At 38.6% G+C, this 24170-nt stretch overlaps 1 long non-coding RNA gene across 2 annotated transcripts; it reads right to left on the reverse strand.

Moving 5' to 3' along the window:
- Positions 1–591: 591 nt before the first annotated feature.
- On the reverse strand, positions 592–13856 carry LOC119527406. Of its 2 annotated transcripts, XR_005215377.1 has the most exons (5): positions 13748–13856; positions 12972–13242; positions 7278–7341; positions 1718–1800; positions 592–759 (listed from the first exon to the last, which is right to left on the reverse strand). It is a non-coding gene; the product is annotated as an uncharacterized LOC119527406 (long non-coding RNA). The 2 variants fall into 2 exon arrangements; XR_005215378.1 differs by lacking the exons at positions 12972–13242; positions 13748–13856 and adding an exon at positions 11403–11436.
- Between the last annotated feature and the right edge of the window lie 10314 nt (positions 13857–24170).

Consider the following 24170-nt stretch of genomic DNA (forward strand, 5'->3'; position numbering starts at 1 on the left):
ATGGCTGAATGGGGCATGTTAATTTCCCCCTTTATGCTCAGCACTGCCTTCCCAGCTCTGGGACAATTAGCTGCAGGTGTACGAAAAGCTATTGTCCGTGCCCGATATTGTGGCGTGTATATGTGTTGCTGGAAGCACTTCCTATCGCACTGAGTTTTTTGGCACGGCTTTGGGCTGTGGTTCCGGCACCGGGCAGGAGCATTCCCAGCCTGCCAGGAAGATGGCTGCAAGGGGCATGGTTTTTTTTCCCCTTTTGGCTAACCTCTGCCTTCCTCACTCCAAGACAATTAGCAGCGGGTGTGCAAAAAGCTATTTTCCATGCCGATATTGAGGCGTTCGCACAGCCTGTTCCTGTCGCGCTTCACTGTGCGGTTCTCACTGCCGTATCTGCAGCTGCTTTTGGTTTTTTTTTTTTTTTTAAGAAAGAACTAGTCTGCTTCCAAATGCCAACCCTCGGTTTCCCCACATTGCAGTGTGGCTGCCGGATATTCAGCAGCATACTCACTCATTTCAGAATGCACACTCCCGGTTTCACCAAATGCATGGTCCCTGTGGATTTAGCAGACCTTGTTCAGCTGGTGCATCACTGGAACTGGTGTTCTGAGTCACTTTCTGGCTTTTATCTAGTATTTTTCACGGAGGTGTTTTTTTGCCCTGTCTCTCCTAGTCACCATCTTAGGTTCTCCTATCCCAAGATTGTTTTGACAATTCTGAGTCCTTTCCATTTCCATGTGAATTTTAAGATCAGCTTATTGATTTCTGGGGGAAAAAAAAAAAAGAAAGCCAGCTAGGATTTTGATAGTGATGACATTGAATCTGTAGCTAAATGTTGGAAGTATTTCCAACTTAATAATATTAAGTTCATGGATCAGAAGACTTACTGTTAAGGTAGCAAATACTCCCCAGGTCATTCGCAAGGACTCCACATCTGCCTTAAGATAAAGACCATACACCACAGGTCTTACAAGGTTCGTCTCGATCCAGCCCCTAGCTAACCAGTCAGCTTCCACTTTGGCAACATGCACTTCCCACTGCCACCTCAAAAGACACTACAAGCCATGTAAACCTGCCTGCAGTTCCTTAAACACACCATGTTCTCTTTTATCTTCAGGCTTTTCTCACTCACATGTACAATACATGCCCTTGTCTGGAGCTTTCTCCCTTATGCCCCCATCATCTGATTCACTTCCATTTTGTCATTTCTTGTGGTCGAGACTTCAAATGGAAATAATGTTTTGGTTGAAAATGAATACTGTCTTAGGCAGTATTGAATTTGGGCAGTTTTACAACAATTCATGTGTCTTTAAACATCTTTATCTCTTTTCATAAAATTTTCCAGATTTGGAGAGGTTATTTTCCTACTTTTTTTTCCCCCTAGCATTGTCCCCAGACTATTTTACCTGCTCATACTGTCTATAATGGTTGTTATGGGCTGAATAATGGCCCCCCGTGCACATCTTAATCCCCAGAATCTGGGTATTTGTTATATTACACAACAAAAGCATCTTGCTGTTGTAATGAAATTAAGGATCTGGAGAAGGGGGGATTATCCTGAATTATGTGGGTGTGCCCAATGATAGAATCACAGGAGTTCATACAAGAGGGAGGAGGAGGGAGATCCTATCACAGGAGAGGAGAATGCAGTGTGACCATGAAAGGAGAGATTGGAAAGCCGGCACCTCTAGAAGTTGGAAAAAGCAAGGAAATGGATTCTCACCTCAGAGCTTCCAGAAGGCACCAACCCTGCTGAACTTTGACTTTAGCACAGTGAAGCTGATTTGGTACTTCTGACCTCCAGAACTGCAAGAGAATAGATTTGTGTTGTTTAAAGCTACTAAGTTAGTGTAATTTGTTACAGCAGCAATAGGAATCTAATGCAATAGTAATGAGTTGGAAATAACCTAATATCCAAGAATAGGGGCTAGTTGGAAACAGCCTAAATGTCCACAGGATAAAATTGGCCACATAACTTTGACAAGTTTCAAAAGAATAGGGGTGGTTTGATCATATTTTTATTTAAAAAAAAATGCATAGAAAATGATGTGAAAATTCTCTCTACCAAGTTATTAAAGTGGATGGAATAAAGGGTATTCTTTTAACTTGTTTTGATTTTTTTATCAGCAATGAGACTGAGGCTGCATTGTTTGGAGAATAATAAGGGAGAAAAGACAATAAAAGAAGCATAGCAATGAAAGAAACAATAAAATAATAGAAGGACAGGATTTGGAATCTTTAAAAGTTTGAGTGGATTGTTTGTTTTCTTAATTTCTAATTTATATGCATCTAGGTATTCCTGTACTGTTTGTTCGGCAATATTTTCAAGAACTTTCTAATCTTGTAAATTGGTTGAAAATGAGTATTTCTAATCTCCAGTTCATATTTTTATAGCTTTTGTATGTATTATACATGTCGTATTAGAACCTCCACTATAGGAAGGATATTTATGGAATATAAGGCACAGAACCTGCCTAGAGGTGATAATTTAATGGTGACAGTTGACAATATTATGTGAAACAATGAGAAAATTAAACAATATCCAATAAAATGTTGACTTAAACAGCTTAGATTTTAAGAGAATAATGATGCTATGGTTTGTAAATGATGATGCATGTGCTTAGATTATTTGTCCACTTTAAGGCCCCCATCTGTTAGTTCAAAATATACAAATTAATAACAACAATAACAGCAATGATAACAACTATAACAGTAACAATGTCTTATATTTCCATAGTATACTTAAATCATTGCTCATTTTCCCTGACAAAAATTATGTGCAGTAGAAATTATTTTACTGTTACTGCTACTTCCTAGATGAAGGACCTGAGGCTCAGAAAAGTTAACCAATATTCTTAAGGTCACACAACTCCTTAGTGGCTTGGATGACACTTCTATTCAGTGAGCTGCTTATGGAAGGTCTGGATACCCAGCTGCCCAGCCGTGTTTAAGAATAAAAAGTGGGAGCTATCACCAGTAGCTACCCACACCCTTGGGGATTTCCAGTGAAGAGGACAAAGTGGCCAGAAATTGTTGACTCACATCTGCTCAAGGCTTAAAAGGATTTCTAGCACCTAGGAGTCATCTGGCCAGTTTGTTCTTAGGGGAAGTAGGTTCCTGCTCAACTTACCAGAAATGACTTCCAATATTGTCATGCAACAATAATATGAGGCAGCATCAGCTTTTCTACTGATTCAAATGTGCATTAAATGAAACTATTTGCTATGACTCAATGGAACACTACCTAACACATTTTATGAAGCCAACATCACTCTAATACCAAGACCAGAAAAAGATGCTACAAGAAAGGAAAACTACAGGCTAATCTCCCTAATAATAAAGATGCAAAAATTCTCAACAAAATACTTGCAAATCGAATCCAACAACTTTAAAAAAGTCATGAACCATGACTACGTGAGGTTCATCCCAGGCATGCAAGGGTGGTTCAACATAAGAAAATCAATCAGTGTAGTACAACACATTAACAAATCAAAAAGGAAAAATCAAATGATCATCTCAATAGATGCTGAAAAAGCATTTGACAAAATTCAGCATCCTTTTTTGATAAAAACACTTCAAAAGGTAGGAATTGAAGGAAACTTCCTCAATATAATAAAAGGCATATATGAAAAACCCACAACCAGCATAGTACTCAATGGTGAGAGACTGAAAGCCTTCCCTCTAAGATCAGGAACAAGACAAGGATGCCCACTGTCCCCACTATTTTTCAACATTGTGCTAGAAGTTCTAGGCAGAGCAATCTGGCAAGACAAAGAAATACAAGGCATCCAAATTGGAAAGGAAGAAGTAAAACTGTCATTATTTAAAGACGACATGATCTTATGTTTGGAAAACCCTGAGAAATCTACAACACAGTTACATGAGCTAATAAACAAATACAGTAAAGTGGTGGGATACAAGATTAATGCACATAAGTCAGTGATGTTCCTATACACTAGAAATTACCTAACTGAAGAGACACTCAAGAAAAAGATTCCATTCTCAATAGCAACTAAAAAATCAAGTACCTAGGAATAAACTTAACCAAGGATGTAAAAGACCTCTAAGTAGAAAATTACTTAACTTTACTAAAAGAATTAAAAGGGGACCTAAAGAGATGGAAAGATATTCCGTGTTCATGGATAAGAAGTCTAAACGTTGGTAAGATGTCATTCATACCCAAACTGATCTACATATTCAATGCAATTCCAATCAAACTTCCAACAACCTACTTTGCAGATTTGGAAAAGCTAGTTATCAAATTTATTTGGAAGGAAAGGGGCTTCAAATTGCTAAAAACATTCTAAAAAAGAAAAATGAAGTGGGAGGACTTACACTTCCTGACTTTGAAGCTTACTAGAAAGCCACAGTAGTCAAAACAGCATGGTATTGGCACAAAGATAGACATATTGGTCAATGGAATTGAATTGAGAATTCAGAAATAGACCCAAGATCTACAGTTGACTGGTTTTTTTGATAATGTCCCAAAATCCACTGAACTGGGACAGAATAGCCTCTTCAACAAATGTAGCTGGGAGAATTGGACATTCATATCCAAAAGAATGAAAGAGAACCCCTACCTCACACCCTATACAAAAATTAACTCAAAGTGGATCAAAGACCTCAATATAAGAGACAGTACCATAAAACTCGTAGAAGATAATGTAGGGAAACATCTTCAATACCTAATATTAGGAGGTCGCTTCTTAGACCTTACACCCAAAGCACAAGCAACGAAAGAAAAAATAGATAATGGGAGCTTCTCAAAATCAAAAGCTTCTGTATCTTAAAGGAATTTGTGAAAAAGTTGAAGAGGCAGCCAACACAATGAGAGAAAATATTTAGAAACCATGTATATCTGATAAGAGACTGATATCTTGCATATATAAAGAAATCCTACAACTCAACAACAATAGTACAAACAGCCCATTTATAAAATGGGCAAAAGACATGAAAGACATTTCTCTGAGGAGGAAATACAAATGGCTAAAAAACACATGAAAAAAATATTCATCTTCACTAGCTATTGGGGAGATGCAAATCAAGACCACAATGAGATATCATCTCACACCAATAAGAATGGCTGCCATTAAACAAACAGGAAACTACAAATGCTGGAGAGGATGTGGAGAAATTGGAACTCTTATTCACTGCTGGTGGACTGTATAATGGTACAACCACTCTGGAAAACAGTTTGATGTTTCCTCAGAAAACTAGATACCAAGTTACCCTACGATTCAGCAATTTCACTTCTCGATATATACCCAGAAGATCTGAAAACAGTGACACGAACAGATATCTGCACACCGATGTTCACAGCGGCATTGTTCACAATTGCCAAAGATGGAAACAATCCAAATGTCCTACAATAGATGAGTGGATAAACAAAACGTGGCATATACACACAATGGAATACTATGCAGCGGTAAGAAGGAACCAGGTCATGAAACACATGACAACATGGATGAACCTTGAAAACATAATGCTGAGTGAAATAAGCCAGACAAAAAAGGAGAGATTCTGTATGTTACCACTAATATGAACTCTGTGAAAGATGTAAAATAAGTGTCTTATAATGTAAAACGTAGAGGTCCTAGAGATGGTCAGAAGCTAGTGAAGGAGGAATGATAATCTAATATGTACAGATGAGGGTGAACCTAATGGTATGGGAATGGACAGGTGTGACTATGGTTCATTAATGGGATTATAAGTATCAGTGATACATTGAAGGCGAACGTGTTTGTAAATGGTTGTTTAAAGGCAGGTAAACCACAAAGTAGCACCACAAACCTAAATAAGTGTTAGCAAGATACAAGGTATGACACTGATGCAGAGGGTTAACAACAGAGTGGTATGGAAAAACTACCCATTACATATTAAAGACAATATTTAATATTTAATAGGAATATCTTACCAACACTACACTAATACTAGGGATGAATAATTAGCAACTGATAAGAGCTCTGGGATGCATTATGCTATGATAATTGTTTAAATTTGAGAGTGATGATTATACAAGTAAGTGAAGATAATGTAAGAAATGGACCATTTATCTTGAATAGAATATATATTAAGTGAAATTAGGAACCCACTACTTAATAGATCAAGCCCTCAACTTGAGGCTTGCTCTTGTAAGACTTATGGTTATAAATGGGAGGCTGAGCTCTCCTATAATTATGCCCAAGAGGCACCAGGGAACCTATTTTTTTGCTCAGATATGGCCTTTGCCTTTCTAAGCCCAATGAAGCAAATAAATGCATTAACCTCCCCCCTGAGAGAAACATGACTCCCAGGGGAATGAATCTCCCTGGCGATGTGGGACATGACTCCTAGGAATGAGCCTAGGCTGCGAGGGATTGAAAATGCCTATTTGACCAAAAGGGGGATAAAAGAAAGGTAACAAGCTGAAGTTACAGTGGCTGAGAGACCCCAAATGGAGTCAAGAGCCTATCCGGAGGTTTCTCTTATGCAAGCTCCAGCTAGACATCCCAAATGGCTACAGTATGCCAGGCCCTTACCAAAAGCAGTTCCTGAAAACCTCGGTCCCTACCTGAGATTCTATAAAAGATTCACTCGCTAAGTTTTACCTCTTAGAAATTTGAATCCACCAGCGTGATCCTATGCCAGAAAAGTCCTAAAACCCAGAAGCAACAGTCTCTTTAAGATCAACAATCAGATACCGCTTCCTTCCCCATATTGTCGACACCCCCTTTCAATATGAACAAGTTAGGGTGCTTACTGCCTAGACACCCCTGACAATGGAGAAAGAAATTGAGAGGAACAGGTAGCAACAAACAAGATTTAACAAAGGTCTATGAAAAGTGAATGTTTATACAAATATATACATATTTTTGGATGTTGGGATGCTAGAATAGCTGGAAGGATGTAAATGACATGGTAGAACTGTAACCTACAACATCCTTTGAAATTCGCTCTGTAGCTACTCATTGAATTGTGCTTTGAAAGTCTTCACCTTTCTGTATATACTTTATATTGCATGATAGGGAAAGAACTGAGACTGTGGAATTGTAACCCATAGCAATTTTTGAAATTACCTATGTAACTGTCGAGCTGTACATCAACAGTTAACACCTTTTTGTATGTGTGATATATTTTACAATTATGGGAATGGCTGAAGTTGTGGAGCTGTGACCCACAACATTCTTTGAAATTTGCTCTCTAGCTGCTTGTTGAATCATTTGAAAGTTATCACCATTATGTATATATGTTAAAGTTCATAATAAAAACAAAAAAACCCTCCTTGAATCATCCAGCAAACACACCCCATGCGGTAAGAATCTTCTCCCAACTTCTTATGGTTCCTTTGGAATTCTTTAGTTCTTGCTCCTGCAAGAAAAAGAAAACTAATTTTTTTTTTTCTTATAACAAAGATGCTCCTGATGGTTTTTGGCTGGTGGGCTTTAACACGGGAATAATTTACTTTAAGGGAATATTAAATTTCATTCTGAACCTCTAGGGGCCCTTAAAAAATGTCTCTGCATGCTTTGTATTCTTCCATTTCTAATAAAGAGTCTGATCTCAATACACTTTCATATGCATTTTCTCACTTTAATTTAGTATCAAACATGTAAAAGCCAGTAAAATAAGTATTTTTCTCCCCAACACCCTCTGAGGTTGAGACTTCCCCAAGCCCATTCAGGGAGTTAAGAGTAAACCCACCTAGTGCTCCTGAGAATACCTAACACAGGGAGAGTGGTCAAGGAAAGAGCCGAAGGTTTACATTTCTCCCGCTCAAAATACACTTTGGAGGATGTAGGAGCTCCTAAAAGGGTTACCCCAATTGAGCTGTGCACGGGTTCGGGAATACCGGCCACTGATTCCTGAGCAGTGAGCGAACCTGACTCCATTGAAAGGCTAGCCGAATAAGCTACTCGTGCTTCCCCTGGGTGCACACAGGCATCCTTTCATCAGGGATGATCGGCCGGGAGAGGAATCAGAACGGGAGGCAGAACAAGATCCGCATTCAAGTCCCAGCTCTGCTATTAATTAATGTGTTAATTGCTTCTCCAAGGGGAACACCTTGGAGTCCCCAGCCCCTGACTCCTTTAAACAGACAGTCGCCTTCTCTGCTGTCACCATAACCTGGAGTCGCCGTGTTCTCCACCTCTCCACCCTTCCCCCACCCTCACCCTAGCGTCTCTAATGTCTGAAGCTCACGCGCGCCACCTTGAGGCTGCAGAACACCGCAGTCGCCCCCGGACGCTGATCTAAGAACCTGCCGCTATGCTGCCTGCGCGTAAGAGACTAGCAACTCTGTGGGATGGAAAGTTAGCGGACACTCCAGCTGGGCGTGAAACTCCCCCATAAAACGTAGCTAAGGTCACCGCCGAAGAATACGCCTTGAGATTCCAGCTGCAGGCACAAGCTTTGCTCAGAACGAGCTCCTTTCTCAAGATGTCTGAAGCACAGACACTGGGCTAGGTCACCTTCCTAGTAAATGCCCTTTGGGAAGGTCCTGAGTGGCCGTTCTTACACTTCTCTCCATTTGAAACGATTTCCATCGTGAAAGGTATTAATAGCAATTAACATTTTTAAAATGCCCCAAACCTTGATTCCCAGAAGGTTTCTTGTCCCCCAAATGTGACTGCCACCAACCCAGCAAATTTTGAGCACCTTATTCCAAGGGAAATGGATTGAAAACTAAGTCTGACTGGCTTCAAAGCCCCTATTTTTTTCTACAGAACATGCTGGCATAAGACCAATGGGGATTTTAAATAATCGCTTCAAATAGAAGTCCCTGCTAGAGATCATACCCGCATTGACCAAGCATTATCAAATGACACATTCAAGCTCGACTACCATGACCTGCACTTCAAAGGGAGTGAATAAAATTCTGAACATAAGAAAGGTATTCAATTCTTTTAATATTAATATGGCAAGGGAAATTGCTTTTTGTTGCATACATATTAGAGTCTCTTCAACCAGATTTCTGTTTAGATAGTTATATGCAAACACTGAAAATAACATGTTCTATGAGCTGTCACCAGATGGATCACCACTTTCAGCTGAATGTCCTGATGGAGCCCTAAAGTCACTGTAATATTTTTGTCTGTGTGTGCACGCATATGCATGTGCTTGAGCCAAATTTAAAACTAAAAAAAACTTAAGCATTTGACTCCCCCAAGGAGAAGGCTGTTGTTTTACAGAAAGCCTTCTGGACAGCAAGTATAAACATCAAGTTTAAACATGCTTTTTAACAAAATGTCAGGTTTTCATTTCCAGAACTGGTAGAATAAGTTCTGGGGACAGAATAAGTTAGGTCACATTATTTAAGTTTCTTCTCAGAGACATTCTCTTATGGTTTTTTGTAGTCTATATCTCATCCCCCAAACTAGACTATTAGCTCCTGAGCACTGGGACTGGGTATTCTACCTCTGTTATGTTCCACTTAGGTGTCCAGAAGAAGTCAACATTTAATGAGCATCTACCATGTGCTAAGCAAGTACATTACTTCATTTATTTTTTTCATCTACTCTAAGCACAAACATTCATATGATTTTAAGAAAATCAGTCTCAGAAATTTGAACATTTATCCAAGATCACATAGCTACATAATGGTGAAGTTGATGTTGCTAAGGCCCACCCACTGTACGGAGAGGTATAATATAGTATAGTATAGTAATATATTTTTGCAGAGTGCAAAAAGCAAATGATGTTTACTAAAATCTAACAGTTCAGCTTATTGCAGAGTGAGAGTTTAAGTTGGATTTGTAAGGAACCTATATTTCTTCCCTTTGTTTCCAAGAACATCAACTCCCCATTGAACAATTTGAAAAGCCATGTAACAAACTGAAGAGAGACTGACAACTTGATTCCTAGCATTTATTCATCTCATAGAACTTTGATCAGAGCAGTTCACAAAACACAAATACAAAATCTTATCACAAAAGGAAGAGGACAAAGTAATAATTATCAGTGAGTATTAGAGCTAAATATTGTGTATATATGCTCAGAAAATACTTACTGAATGAATTAATTAATGGCCCAAAACCAATGTACAAACCTTGCTCTGTTAAACACTTTGAAATCCCTTCAGTTACTCCTGAATTGAAAAATTAATATGCAGCATAAGATACTGAAAAAATGAGGGATACATACACCGACTGCATGTTTTTTAATCACAAAAATCCCTGAACTATGGGTGTGATATTCCTTTGGCTGGACAGGTTGATCATGGGAGACTTAAAAGGTATTGCTTTGCAGCCAAGCTGTAAGAGTTTAGCAGATGTTCCCCACCTCAGGGGACTGAGGCTGGAGTGTTTTTTACAATTTGGCTGATTTTTTCTGCTTTAAAGACTGAACTAGTAAAAAAGTACTGGTGAAGGATAACAAAAAGTCCAATAAATCCAGCCTGTTGGGAGGACCTCTGCTGAGAAGACTTGCCAAGACCTCCATACTGATCTGCATGTGTGTTCTCTCTAAATACCAGTTGCTGCAAAACTTTAATAAGGTAAAGGCCAGAAGGGTCTTCCCAGACTGCATATGAAAGGCAGTATGACTCTTTCAGCCACCCAGACTCCAACTTATCATTAATGCAGTCACTTGACGATGCTTCACACACACAGCCAGATCTGCGCTGAGGATTAATATAAAAACAGGCAGAAAGCGAAGAAAGAGGGCAAAGAGGCTTTCTAAAATCCAGCCACCATCTGCCACTTAAAACCCAGTAGCACAGGGTAGTTTCATTTGCAGGAATTTTCCCTCTGGCTTTCCAGAAAGCCTTCACTTACGCAAAAGTGGTTTAGGTCATCCAGCAGCTATCCACAAGAGCACTTTATCAAATAGAGATAAATTAACACACTGAAAACAAACTAGGAAGACTAGAAATGTGCGCCTGGGTAACAGGAAACTGCAGCAATTAGATTAGTGTTTGGCAGTGAGCCACTCATGTCAGGCCACACCATGGAATTTATTCCATCTTCACAAATTAAAAAAACAATAAAACATTAAACGAGTTTTCTTTGGCCAAATTTTGTAAAGGAACAGTAACTTTTTTGTTGTGGATGTTTTTTGCAACTTCAGGTTTACAGAATTGAGTGGCTCCTATTACTCAATTCATAGCATGCTTTTATTCTATTTATTATATTCCATTTTGTTTTATCTTACTTTATTTCTCTAAATTCCCCATTGCCAATTCCCTTTTCCTTCTTTCAGGTATAGTCACCCACTCTAGTATATTTAAAGTTTGATCTTTTTATTGACATTTGATCTGTCAAACCATCTTTCATACATTTATTTAGATACAAGTATGTTTATGCTGTAATATGTAAATCTTGTTTATATCAGTTTGCCTGCTGCATAGCATTCCATTAAGAGCATGTGCCACATTTTTACTTATACATTCCCCTAGTTATGGGCATATGTGATGGAAATATGTTATTTCTCACCTTTGTTGGTACAGGAAACATTGCCATGACCATTCTTATGTGTCTTTTTGAGGACATCTTTTTGCAGAATTCTATTCAAGAGTTTCTCTGGGTTTTGAAATCCCTCCAGACATGGAATTTCTATGTATAATATTTACACGCTTAATTTCATTCTGCAGTAAAAGACTGGAATAGCTATTGATAATTCCACCAGCAGCATATGAGGTTTCTCATGTCCCCACATCGTCAGCCAGTATTTGATGTTATCCAACTTCACCATTTTTGTTAATTGGACTGTTGGAAAATGGTGTCATTTTATTTTAAATTGCATTTCCTTGATTACATTCACATAAGCTATTTAAGGATTATACAAGTTTTCCTTTCTATTAATTACTTATTAATATCCTGTATTTCCTGACTTTTTCTTGCTATGAGTTAAAAGTACATGTAAAAATTCCTTGAATAGTCTAGACATTAATTTCTTGTCTGCTGTAGAAAATAATTTTCCCAGTAAGTTTCCCTGTAGATTTAAGTTTGTCTATGATGTCCTTTGCTGAGTAAGAATCCTTAATTTGGTAAAAAGTTTTTAATGTCTGGGGCCTTTTATTTGGTGTCTTGTTTAAGAAATCTGTCCTCAAACCAGTGTCACAAAGTTATTTTTCTGCATTTTCTCCCACAAACTTTAAAGTTCATTTTTCATGTTAAGCTCTTTAATCCATCTAGATTCTACAGGGAGAACTGGAAATGCATACTACCTCCCAGGAGGACAGTGGCAATTCAGCTCCAACCACATCCATGTCTTTCAACTTTTCACTAGAAGCCAGGAATCTGGATTTTTTTAAAAAGTGGCATCTCCTTATATTTAAAACATAGTGGTATCCAAACAAAACATGGGCCAAACCAATCCTGGGAGCTGCCAGCTTGTGACCTCTGAGATGCAGAATTTCTCTTTAATATTTTACCTGAATTTAATGCTTTGTATTCTTGTTATTGCTGGAACAAGCAGTTTTTGCTTTCACTGCTTTGCATTTTCTCTACCCATTCATTTAGTACAGTTTACTTAACTTCTAATCCTGCCCATTTAGCAATTCTATTCTCAACGCTGTACAGATGAAATAACTGACTATCATTCAGTCAGCATATTTCCACAAATGCTACCTGATGGCCATAAGGGTAGCCACATGCTTCTCAAGAACTAAAATCTTAAGTGGAAAAAAAGAGGAGTCATTTCTCTACCATCTGCTCACAATGCAGATTCCAGGAACATGTGTTTACACTAAGGGCTTCCTGGAGAGGCACTGTCTAAGGAAATCAGGCTATAAATTCCTTGAGAGCAATTGTGTCTTCAGTCTCACCAAATGCCCAAAAGTATTCATCTGAGGAATTCCTTTGTTCCCTTATTCTCTAGCAAGTGAATTTAAAGGAACTCAACCTCAAAGTGGGTATGGAGATGGCCAATAAAAACTCTACACAGTAGCAGCAACTGTCCTGGAAGGTCTTTAACAGGAGAATCTTAAATAGCCAATTAATAATAAACTAGAGTGGAACTTGGTAGAACAAATATGGTAAATGTATTAATATTCAAAATACCTGATATTCCTTCCTGTAGGAAGATTACACCTCCCACCACACTGATGTTCTGCTAGGCCGTATGACTGGTAACATACTTTCTTTTGGGATATTACATTCCCATCCTATTAAACTCAGGAGTCGTCAGGTGACTTGCTTTGGGAAAGCAATGTGCGCAGGGTGCTGTGTGCCTCTTTTGAACAAAAGTTTCTCTTTTCCTTCAACTGGCATGTCCCAGAGAGAGGCTGTTCCTTCAACTTGAATCACAAAATAAAGAAAACATGGAGTTTTCCTGTAACAGATATGCAACATGAGTGAGAAATAAACCTTCATTATCATAAGCCACTGATATCTTGGTGCTGTTTGTTACCACAGCATAACTTAGCCTAAGTTACCAGACAAAATTAACTAGAACAAATTCGTAAAATTTTGCATTTGGGACACACTTCCTTCCAAAATATTCATAGTGCCTTGTGTTCTCTGGCTAATTCCCTCAAAAGCAGTGATGTGTTTTTTTAAAGTTATTATCTCTTTTCTGTATAATTACTATTATGTTGCCTTTGTTCTCTGACATCAAGTCGTCTTTTCTTCAAACTACTAAGCACATTGTATTTAATAGCCCTGAAAAGACCCTTGAAAATGTAAGAGGATGGCTATTATTATAAAGATAGAAAATAACAAGTTTTGATGAGGATGTACAGAAATTGGTACCTTCATATATTGGTGTGAATGTAAACTGGTGAGAGCTCCTATGGAAATAGTCTGGTGGTGCATCAGAAAGTTAAATATGGAATTACCTTATGCCCTGCAATTCCACTTCTAGGTATATACCTAAAAAATTGAAAACAGGGAGTCAAACGGATACTTATATACCAAGGTTCATAGCAACATTATTCACAATAGCCAAAAATTGAAGCAAACCAAGGGTTCATCAACAGTTGAATGTATAAACAAAATGTAGTATATACAATGGAATATTATTCATCCCTAAGAATGAATGATGTTGTGATACATGGATGAACCTTGAAAACATCATGCTGAGTGAAATAAGCCAGACACCAAATGATAAATATCTCACTTTACCATGGTGGCCCAAGAATCGACAGTTCAGAGGCAACTAGATTAGTGGCCAGTGACCAGGCCTTAAAACCCAGCTAAGGCAGCCCCTCCTCTCCACACCCTCATCCTGCCCAGCACCATCTCTGAAACTAGTGCCCCAGGACTGGGGGTCTCCGCAACCGGCAGGACCGATCAGAAGCACGGGGAAGAAGCAGAAGGAAGTCACTGTTTTCCAGAGTGCTGTCAGCAGCAAATGCCAAGAGGCCAAAAACAACAGAAAATTTTAAAGCTTATGAAAAAAACAGACGATATGGATAACCCAAACCCAAACAACCAAATCAAAAGATCAGAGGAGACACAGTACTTGGAGCAATTAATCAAAGAACTAAAGACAAACAGCGAGATCATGGCACACGATATAAAAGACATGAAAAAGACCCTAGAAGAGCATAAAGAAGAAATTGCAAGAGTAAATAAAAAATAGACAATCTTATGGAAATGAAAGAAACTGTCAACCAAATTAAAAAGATTCTGGATCCTCATAGTACAAGACTAGAGGAAACTGAACAGTGAATCATGACCTCAAGGATGGCAGAACAGAAAATGAAAGAACAAAAGAAAGAATGGGGAAAAAATTGAAATGGACCTCAGGGATATGATAGATAATATAAAACATCCAAATATAAGACTCACTGGTGTCCCAGAAGGGGAAGAGAAGGATAAAGGTCTAGGAAGAGTATTCAAAGAAATTGTTGGGGAAAATTTCCCAAACCTTCTAAACAACATAAATACACAAATCATAAATGCCCAGCAAACTCCAAATAAAATAAATCCAAATAAACCCACACTGAGACATATTCTGATCAAACTGAGAAATACTGAAGAGAAGGAGCAAGTTCTGAAAGCAGCAAGAGAAAAGCAATTCAACACTTACAAAGGAAACAGCATAAGACTAACCAGTGACTACTCAGCAGCCACCATAGAGGCGAGAAGGCAGTGGCGTGACATATTTAAAATTCTGAGAGAGAAAAATTGCCAACCAAGAACTCTCTATCCAGCAAAACTCTCCTTCAAATTTGAGGGAGAGCTTAAATTTTTCACAGACAAACAGATGCTGAGAGAATTTGCTAACAAGAGATGTGCCCTACTTGAGATACTAAAGGAAGCCCTATCAACAGAGAAACAAAGAAAGGAGAGAGAGAGATGGAGGAAAGTTCAGTACTACAGAGATTCAGTATGGGTATCTTAAAGGACATCAAGAAAGAGAGGGAAAAAATATATCTGACAACCATAAACCAAAGGATAGGATGGCTAATTCAAGAAATTCCTTCACAGTAATAATGTTGAATGTAAATGGATTAAACTCCCCAATTGAAAAGCATAGATTGGCAGAATGGATCAAAAAATATGAACTATCAATATGTTGCATACAAGAAACTCATCTTGGACACAGGGACACAAAGAAATTGAAAGTGAAAGGATGGAAAAAAATATTTCATGCAAGCTACAGCCAAAAGAAAGCAGGAGTAGCAATATTAATCTCAGATAAAATAGACTAAATGCAAGGATGTTATGAGAGATAAAGAAGGCCACTACATACTAATAAAAGGGGCAATTCAACAAGAAGAAATAACAATCATAAATGTTTATGCACTCAATCAAGTTGCCACAAAATACATGAGACAAACACTAGCAAAACTAAAGGAAGCAATTGAATTTTCCACAATAATTGTGGGAGGTTCCAACATATCACTATCTTCTATAGATAGATCAACCAGACAGAAGACCAATAAGGAAACTGAAAATGTAAACAATCTGATAAATGGATTTAACAGATTAAATTACCAATCAAAATCCCAACAACCTACATTGTAGACTTGGAAAAGCTAGTTATCAAATTTCTTTGGAAAGGGAAGATGCCCCGAATTGCTGAAAACACTCTAAAAAAGAACAATGAAGTGGGAGGACTTATACTCCCTGACTGTAAAGCTTATTATAAAGCCACAGTAGTCAAAACAACATGGAACTGGCACAAAGACAGACATATTGATCAATGGAATTGAATTGAGAATTTGGAGCTAGACCCCTAGATCAATGGCTGACTGATCTTTGATAAGGCACCCAAAGCCACTGAACTGGGACAGAACAGTCTTTTCAACAAATGGGGCTGGGAGAGTTGGATATCCATATCCAAAAGAACAAAAGAAGACCCTACCTCACACCCTACACAAAAATTAACTCAAAGTGGATCAAAGACCTCAATATGAGAGACAGCACCATAAAACTCCTAGAAGATAATGTAGGGAAACATCTTCAAGACCTTGTATTAGGTGATCACTTCCGAGACCTTACACCCAAAGCACAGGCAACAAAAGAAAAAATAGATAAATGGGAACTCCTCAAGCTTAGAAGTTGCTGTACCTCAAAGGAATTTGTCAAAAAGGTGAAGAGGCAGCCAACTCAATGGGAAAAAATTTTTGGAAACCATGTATCTGACAAAAGACTGATATCTTGCATATATAAAGAAATCGTACAACTCAATGACAATAGTACAGACAGCCCAGTTATAAAATGGGCAAAAGATATGAAAAGACATTCTCTGAAGAGGAAACACAAATGGCCAAGAAACACATGAAAAAAATGTTCAGCTTCACTAGCTATTAGAGAGATGCAAATTAAGACCACAATGAGATACCATCTCACACCAATTAGAATGGCTGCCATTAAACAAACAGGAAACTGCAAATGCTGGAGAGGATGTGGAGAAATTGGAAATCTTACTCATTGTTGGTGGGAATATAATGGCTCAGCCACTCTGGAAGTCAGTCTGGCAGTTCCTTAGAAAACTAGATATAGAGTTACCCTTTGATCCAGCAATTGCACTTCTCAGTATATACCCAGAAGATATGAAAACAGTGACACGAACAGATATCTGCACGCCAATGTTCATAGCAGCATTATTCACAATTGCCAAGAGATGGAAACAACCCAAATGTCCTTCAACAGATGAGTGGATAAATAAAATGTGGTATATACACACGATGGAATACTACACAGCAGTAAGAAGGAACGATGTCATGAAACATATGACAACATGGAAGAACCTTGAAGACATAATGCTAAGCGAAATAAGCCAGGCACAAAATGAGAAATATTACATGCTACCACTAATGTGAACATTGAAAAATGTAAAATAAATGGTTTACAAAGTTGTAGTTGAAAAAAAATATAAGTATCATATGATTCCACCTATATGAAATATCTAGTATAAGCAAATTCATAGAGACAAAAAGTAGGTTAGAGGTTACCAGGGGCTGGGCAGAAGGGGAAATGAGTAGTTAGTGCTTAATACGTACAGAGTTTTGTTTTGGATAATAAAAATGTTTTAGTAAGAGATGGCAGTGATGGCAAACATTGTGAGTGTAATGAATGCCATTTAATTGTACAGTTAAATTGTTAATACAGGAAAATTTATGTTTATATATGTTACACAATAAAATTTTTTTTGAATGTTTATTTTCTGTCTTCCAGACAAATACAAATTAAAATTAAAGCAATGCTTTTTGCTTTTTCATTTGATGGTGTGATGAACTAGATAGCCTGAAGGGCCTCTTACCAAACTCCTGGATTCTGGATATATTATAGCAAACAATCTTTACTATATTGTTGGGCCTTAGAAAGTAGAGAAATCTCTTACAGTCAAACAATAGTAAAATAAATGAAATGGAATGAAATGAAACAAAACAACATAACATAACATAAACATAAAATAACATAACATAAAATAAGAACAGGGGAAAGGGAAGAGGAAGAGAACTTGCCTCAGGGAATATTTACAATTTCTCAGTTTTAATTTCTAATAGAGTAAATATTGCTGAGAGTCCTCATTAACTTTTACAACTGTAAATGGCTCCTGGAACCAAAGAGTTTGAGAACCACTACCACAAAACAAAAAATACACTTTAAATTTCCAAGTGAATGGTTGAGTAGCTTGTTTGAGAGATGGAAACTTGTTTACTCCCTGTAAGTTCCCAGTTCCACAGGGAGGTAAAAACAAAGAAACAAAAAACTTTGGGGAATCTAGTGACAGATTCCTAAAGCCCAGCTCCTTTAAACATGCGAAAGCCTTCAACATTAATTCTCATTCATGAATTAATTGTATTAATATTTCACGTGCAGACACTGTGCTTAAGCACTAAGATTAAAACAATGAGCAATGGAGCTTAGAGTCTGGTAGTCAAGCAGGACTCGTCTTCCATGTTTTCTTGTCTTCTCAAACTTTCAGTGAATACCTACTATGTCACAGTCACTGTGATGAGAGCACTGACACCAGAGACAGTGCCCGCCTTCAAGAAGCTCAGAATATAGTCAACAGAAAAATACTACAGTTAAAGTAAGCACAGGGAATTACAAGGCCCCCAAACAAAGGAGGGGCACCATATTCAGACTGGAGGGAGGGGTAGGTTTCAAAGATGGCTGCTCACAGGTGACTCCTGATTTGCATCCTGAGGGAAGAGTAAGATTTAGCCTGAGAGCCACATGGTATGTTCTTGTCAGGTGGTGGGGTTTGGGAGTCACTGAGGGGTGAGGAAAAATAATGAGGGGCTTGACAGTAATGCCTGTAAGGCTAGAGTGGGGTGCACAGGGCTGAAGTGGGGTGCACAGGGCTGGGAAGGAAGGGAATGCACAGAGATTGCCTGGAGAGGCAAGGCAGGGGCCAGATTGCAAATGGCCTTGCAGCCAACAAGTTCAACTTTGTCCTGAAGGCAGTTGGATACCATTGGTGGTGGTGGCATCAAATCTGTTTTAGAGTACCCCTCTGCCACAGTGCAGAGAATAGATTGCATACTAGAAGGTAAAACCATCCCTTTTACCAAGTGTACTGGTTTGTATATATTATGTGCCACAGAAAAAGCCATGTTCTTTGATGCAGTATTGTGGGGGCAGACATATTAGTGTTGATTAAGTTGGAACATTTGGATTAGGTTGTTTCCATGGACATGTGCCCCACCCAAATGTGGGTGATAATCCTGATTGGTTAACTTCCATGGAAGTGTTGCCCTGCCCATTCAGCATGGGCCTTGATAAGTTTACTAGAGCACTATATAAGCTCAGACAGAAGGAGTGAGCTTGCTACAGGCAAGAGGGACAATTTGAGGAATGCACAGGAGCTGAGAGAGGAGCTGCAGCTTACAGAGACATTCTGGAGACAGCCTTTGAAAGCAGACTTTTGCTCCAGAGAGGCTGAGAGAGGACAAACACCCCAAGAGTAACTAAGAGTGACATTTTTGAGGAGCTGAAGCCTAGGGAGGAACGTCCTGGGAGAAAGCCATTTTGAAACCTGAACTCCGCAGCAGACACCAGCCATATGCCTTCCCAGCTAACAGAGATTTTCCAGACGCCATTGGTCATCCTCCAGTGAAGGTACCTGATTGCCGATGTGTTACCTTGGACACTTTATGGCCTTAAGACTGTAACTGTGTAACAAAATAAACCCCCTTTTATAAAAGCCAATCCATTTCTGGTATTTTGCATCCCAGCAGCATTAGAAAACTAGAATGTGGAGTGAGCCATTCTCAGTGAAGGAATGCACTAATCACTAGAATACAGATTCCAGCACTACCAATTTTTATGAAATTAAACTTGGCAGCCAGTCCTTTGAAAGTGCTTTTGTAATTTTTTTCAGTTATGAAATCATGACAATATTGTATATAGGGTCTCTGAAGAGAAGTTTACAGATACTTCACAGTTCAAAAACAACTCACAGAATAATAAGCAACACCTAGCTTCTACTGGCATGAGATTCATCAAGATCATTGTTGCCAGTGGATATGAATTACTATGCATGTCAATCCCTGGACTTCTTCCTATTAGCTGTTGAATGATTTATTTTGACCCTTCTTGAGGGATTCTTAAGACCTACTGGGAATGTCTGAGAAGATTTCAGCGCTCTTCAGAAGGCCAGATAATTTCTCAATTTAGTTTTTTCTTTGTGTTTTGGGCTTAATGCATATCCCTAAGCAGCCACAGTAACCAGAACAACTCAAGTCTCCACCTCACAGCCTTCTCAGTTCCTGGCTTCACATCCAGCTCCTTGTATATCCTGTCTTCTCAGCCAGTCTAGGCTTCAGGCAACTGTATAACTGCCCCGGGGTTTGTTAATGAGACAAGACACTCAAATTATTTGTTAAATAATAAGACTCATAGACTTTTTTTTAAATTATTGTCATTGTTCCCATACCATACAATTATGCAAAGAGCCAAAGTATACTATCAATCGCCCCCAGTACCATCATATAGCTGTACATCCATTACCACAATTAATTTTTGTCTGATTTTTAGAACATTTTCATTACTCCAGAAAAGAAATAAAGACAAAGAAGAAAAAAAGAAAAAGAAAAGGAAACTTCAGTCCTCCCATATCCCTGATCACCACCCCCTTCCATTGTTGACTCATAGTATTGGTATAGAACATTTGTTGCTGTTTATGAAAGAATGTTGAAATACTACTAACTATAGTATATAGTTTGCAATAGGTATATATTTTTTCCCTATGTGCCCCTCTATTATTAACTCCTAGTTGTAGTGTCATATATTTGTTCTGGTTCATGAGAGATTTCTAACATTTGTACAATTAATCTCAGACATTGCTCACCACAAGGTTTACTATTTCATACATTGCCATCTTTTAACCTCCAACTTTCCTTCTGGTGACATACATGACTCTGAGCATCCCCTTTCCACCACATTCACGCACCATTCAGCACTGTTAGTTATTCTCACAATGTGCTACCATCACTTCTGTTCATTTCCAAACATTTAAGTTGATCCTAGTTGAACATTCTGCTCATACTAAACTACCACTCCCCATTCTTTAGCCTCGTTCTTTATATTGGTAACTTAAATTTCATGTCTATGAGTTTACATATTATAATTAGTTCCTATCAGTGAGACCCTGCAATATTTGTCCTTATGTGTCTGGCTTATTTCACTCAGTATATTGCCCTCAAGTTTTCATTATCAATCCATTTTTTTTAAGATGGTTTTGTTCACATGCCATACATTCCATCCTAAGTAAACAATCAATGGTTCCCTGTATAGTCACATATTTATGTGTTCACCACCCTCACCATTATCTATATAAGGACATCTCCATTTCTTTCACAAAGCAGGAGGAAGAGTCAAAGAAGGTAGAGAGGCAAAAGAAAAAGAAAAAAGAAAGAGAAAAAAAAAAACATGACAGCTAGGAAGCAGAAAAGGAAAGATAACCTTAGATCAAAGTAGAATAAAGAGTCAGACAACACCAATGCCAAGAGACTCACACTCCTCCCTTATGCCCCCTCTTATCTGCATTTACCTTGGTATATTGCCTTTGTTACATTAAAGGAGGCATAATACAATGATTCTGTTAATTATCGTCTCTAGTTTATGTTGATTATATTTTCCCCCAATGCCATCCTATTTTTAACACCTTGCAAGGTTGATATTTGTTTGTTCTCCTTTGTGAAAAAACATAGTTTTACATTTTATTACAATTGTTGAACACTTTAGGTTTCACTGAGTTACACAGTCTCAGTCTTTATCTTTCCTCTTTTCTTCTGGTGTCTCACCTGCTCCTAACCTTCCTCTTTCAACCATATGCACAGTTATCTTTGTTCAGTGTACTTACATTGCTGTGCTACCATCACCCAAAACTGTGTTCCAAACCTCTCACTCCTATCTTTTCCTATCAGTCTGTAGTGTTCCCTTTAGTATTTTCTGTAGGGCACGTATCTTGTTCACAAACTCTCTCATTGTCTGTTTGTCAAGGAATATTTTAATCTCTCCCTCATATTTGAAGGACAGTTTTGCTGGATATAGGATTCTTGGTTGGTGGTTTTTCTCTTTCAGTATCTTAAATATATCACCCCACTTCCTTCTTGCCTCCATGGTTTCTGCTGAGAGATCCACACATAGTCTTATTAAGCTTCATTTGTATGTGATGGATTGCTTTTCTCTTGCTGCTTTCAGGATTCTCTTTGTCTTTGATGTCTGATTATCTGATTATTAAGTGTCTTGGCATGGGCCTATTCAGATCTATTCTGTTTGGAGTATGCTGCACTTCTTGGATCTGTAATTTTATGTCTTTCATAAGAGATGGTAAATTTTCATTGATTATTTCCTCTATTATTGCTTCCACCCCTTTTCCCTTCTCTTCTCCTTCTGGGACACAAATGATACATAAATTCTTGTATTTCATTTTGTTCTTAAGTTCCCGGAGATGTTGCTCATATTTTTCCATTATTTTCTCTATCTGTTCTTTTGTGTGTAGGCTTTCAGGTGCCTTGTTCTCCAGTTCCTGAGTGTTTTCTTCTGCCTCTTGAGACCAGCTGTTGTATGTTTCCATTATGTCTTTCGTCTCTTGTGTTGTGGCTTTCATTTCCATAGATTCTGCCAGTTGTTTTTTTGAACTTTGGATTTCTGCCTTATGTATGACCAGTGTTTTCTTTATAGCCTTTATCTGTTTTGCCATATCTTCTCTAAGCTTTTTGAATTGATTTAGCATTAGTTGTTTAAATTCCTGTATCTCAGTTGAAGTGTAAATTTGTTCATTTGACTGGGCCATAACTTCGTTTTTCTTAGTGTAGGTTGTAATTTTCTGTTGTCTAGGCTTCTGACCTCCTTGGCCACCCCAAACAGGTTTTCCCAGAGAAGAACAGGTTAAGGTCCCAGAAGGAGGAAATATTCAGCATCTCGTTTCCCTGATGGTGTGTCTCAGAGGATTGACACACCCTGTGCTTTTCTGCCCAGCAGGTGGTGCCTGTCAGCCTGTCACTGGTGTAAGGAGGTGTGACCGGTGGCTGTTTTCCCCCAGGCTCTGGGGTCTTGTTCTGAACGGAAGGTGGGTAGTAGAGCTGGGCCCCACATCTTTCCTCTTGGGAAGATATGCCCCCTAGAGAGAGGTCATTTGTATATAAATAGATTCTTTGTTTCCCTGACTCTGCTATCTCCACCCTTGCCTGGGTCAGAGTGCTTTAAGTTTAGAATGGCTGAGGCTTTGTCTACTGTAGACCACTGCAAGCCGAAAACAGCTGAGGCTTTCTTCACTGAGCCTCACAGGCTGAGAGAGAGAGAAAAGGACAGAAAGCACCCTCTCAGGGTGAGTCCATGGCTCCCAGATTCACCCGTCGGCCAGAGACAGCACCAGATCCTTTGGACTCCCCATCCCGAGACAGATATGCCCCCTGACTCTCTGAGGTAAGTCGTTACCAAAAGCCTCTGTCTGCTTGTTGATGATTTGCTGTCTGTATTGAGTGGTTAACATTAAAACCTCAGTTAGAGCTGGGCTGAGGTACACTAGCTTGTTTGGAGAGTATTGCTCTCTAGCTCCATGAGGCTTCCATGAGGGAGGAGCTCTCAGCTCTCTGCTCTTGGTATAGGTCCGCAGTTTTTGCTTATAGATTTTATGCTGCAATCTCGGGCATTCCTCCCAATTCAGGTTGGTGTATGATGAGTGGACAGTCACATTTGTCTCCCTGCAGTTATTTCAGGTTATTTACTAGTTGTTCCTGTTGTTTGTTAGTTGTTCTAGGGGGACTAACTAGCTTCCATTCTTCTCTATGGTGCCATCTTAGCTCTCTCAAGACTCATAGACGTTTATTTTTCTGCTTGCAGGTTGAAAAAGACAAAAGTACCAATGACCCTCTTCTGCTTTCACAAAGAAAAGCTAAAAGTATTAAACAGTTGAGGAATTGAGAGAGGCCCATTTTACCCTGGCAACAAAGTATCAGGTAACACGACCATTTCGGGTTTCTTTCGAAGGCCATTTTCCAGGTCATGGCAACAATTTTTAAAGCCTTCAGCCCTGCATGGTCCCTTTATTCAAAGGACATCTGAAAAGACAGATTTATTTTTAAAAAGACTACAAGATGATGACAATTATGACTCTTGTCACAAGTCTTCCTTTTACACTGGAGAATAAAATTATATTCTTGCAAATGTTATCTGATTGGCTCCTACCAAATCAGATTCTTTTAACAAGATTTGTAACACAACAGTTCCCTTAACCTTTGTAACTTCAGGGGACAGGAGACATCTGCTTCTCTTTCTCAGACTCCTTTGGTTAATAATAATAAAGACTTGCTTTTTTAGGATCTTAGTACTACAAACCAAAACCAGGCC

Source organism: Choloepus didactylus, chromosome 1 (genome assembly GCF_015220235.1).
Source record: "Choloepus didactylus isolate mChoDid1 chromosome 1, mChoDid1.pri, whole genome shotgun sequence".
Taxonomy (NCBI): domain Eukaryota; kingdom Metazoa; phylum Chordata; class Mammalia; order Pilosa; family Megalonychidae; genus Choloepus; species Choloepus didactylus.